This window comes from Corvus brachyrhynchos, unplaced genomic scaffold (genome assembly GCF_000691975.1).
Source record: "Corvus brachyrhynchos isolate BGI_N302 unplaced genomic scaffold, ASM69197v1 scaffold80, whole genome shotgun sequence".
In the NCBI taxonomy this organism is placed as follows: domain Eukaryota; kingdom Metazoa; phylum Chordata; class Aves; order Passeriformes; family Corvidae; genus Corvus; species Corvus brachyrhynchos.
The window spans coordinates 14,791,761-14,794,120 of record NW_008236769.1 but is presented as its reverse complement, the minus strand read 5'-3'; positions in this window follow the sequence as shown (position 1 = coordinate 14,794,120).

The following is a 2,360-nucleotide window of genomic DNA, read 5'->3' as shown; positions in this document are numbered from 1 at the left end:
CTCTGTCCCCTAAATCCTTTCTGGCTCCTGTGCCAATGCAGGATTGTCTTATGGCAAGACCTGGGACAATCCTTTAATTCAGCAAAACTTCTACTGATTAATGTAAGAATTATGCCTTAATAAGGATGCCATAGACTAATTGAATTTGTTCTAATTAATGCTCCTAAGGGGAGATCTAGAAATGCCCTGCTAAGCATCACATAATATAAAACCAGATTAAGGCAAATCTCCACCTGACTCTTATCAAGTTTGAAGTTTTCCCTGATTCATTGCATATCATGATGGCAAAGAAAATGTTCCTCTTGTAAGTATTAAGACACTTCCAGAATGATTTTCCACATGTGCTCATTTAAAATAATGTTGATATAACTATACCCTGAGTACAGAGCAAAAGTAATTGCACAATAAACCTCTAAAACTCTCACGTTTTAATATCTTCAGGCTGGGTTTTGGAGTCTTTAAAGATGAAATGCTATAAAAAGCATTGGCTAAATGCTCTTTGGTTGGTCTCTAGTCTTATCTCTGGGCCATGGTAAGTGGAAAAGAGTAAGAAAGCAAGGCATGTTGCAAAGAGGTGTCAGGGATCCAGGTAAGAAGGTGAGGAGGTAATTTTTCATTATCAAGTGTTCTCAGAGATACTTTCCTTGTTTGGAAACAAACAATCAAACAAAACCTCCCAATACGTAATCTTGCAATCCTCATAATTAGCATGGAGCAAGGAAAAGTGAGTTTGGTAAACAAAAACTCAGCTAAGAAACTATTCTTGATTAATATGAACAGCAGCTGTTGGAATAATTGTTTTATTTGAAAATCATTCTTTTTTTCTTTTGACAATTTAAATCCCTTCCCTCAGGAGTTTAAAATAGCTTCAAATATTTAAAAGGAGCAGAGGGTGAGAGCACTTTAGTTTAACAAATGCTACAAGCCCTTTTGAGAGCATAATGAAAGACGTTATAAATGATGGAGAGTAGTCACTATTTGATTATAATTATGTAGATATGCACTAAATCTCTCAATAGTATTTGTGAGGGTCATTACACAAATCAGACTATGACTTTCTGCACAATAGTTGGTTTAATCATGAATACACCTCTTTAGAAACCAGAATTTCCCACTTGCAGGATATTCTCTCATTTCAATTACTTATTCCTAAACCTTGAATGAAAAGCCAAAATACCACAATTTTCCTGGAAATTACAACCTGCAAAGTGTTCATAAATTGAAAGTGCCAGCATGCGGGCATATTTTCAATATATTTCTCCAAAATCTCAGTGTTTTAATGCACTAAATGGTACTTCAAGCCAAAATGTTTGATTGTGGTATTTTTTCGCCTTAGAGAAAAAATTAAAAATGCTTTTTAAACTAATAACTACTCACGACAATTTTGTGGTGAGAAAACAGCGAGATAAGACCAAACCAACTTTTCAAGAGACTTAAATATTTGTGGAAAAATGTAAACATGAACCCTGTCTGAAGAAAAGTTTCTGTTTCCAGGATCTGGCATTTAAAAGCAATCCCCTCCTCTGGCTGAGAGCAGTTGCTAATGCCAATGGCCCTTGGCAGCCTCTGCAGCTTCTGTCCCTCCAGTCTCTCCTGCAGGTGGGACTTTGCCAGCTCCAGGCACTGTGAAATTGTGCTGGTGCTGTGTGGGCTGGTGTGGACACCAGTGCAACATTGCCAACAAGGCTTCTTGAGCCATCCCTGCTATACCTGGAGACTCGTTTTTTACTGAAAATTATTTCTGCTCCTGGAGTACCTACCACGGTGCATCCTGCTCAGGGGCCAAATAGGTGAGGCTCATCTGGTCACAGGCAGGTGTCTGCCCAGCCCCTTGATCCATCTGAGCCAGCCCCAGGCTCCTCTTCTCATCAGGGGAGAGAAACTGGATTTCTCAGAGCCTCTTTAATTCAACATCTGCATCTGACTGATGAAACAAGCCCTACTTGGCAGCTCAGGAGCAGACATCTTCCATACAGACATCTGCAATTAGGCGAGGTGAGTCCTGACTATCTATCCACAACTGATTTGGCTATTCCTCTTCCTTTCCCTTGGAAAACCACTGGAACACCTGACAACCAGTCCAGGAGCGGGAGAGCTCCTCAGGCACTGCCCATAATATTTACACATTTTCACATCTAGGACATCAGCACCATGAGCTGCCTTTCCTCATCCTTTTTCCCTTTCAGCGTGGAACTGAAGTGAGGACTCAAACCCTGTAATAGCACAGATGTAGGAAGTACAGTGTGTATATAAGTCCAGCTAAATTCTATAGGGCCACCTAACAAATATTTTCATGGCTTTGATGTATGTACCCTGAATTATTCATCCCCACTTTCACATCACACTGTTGTGAAACAGCA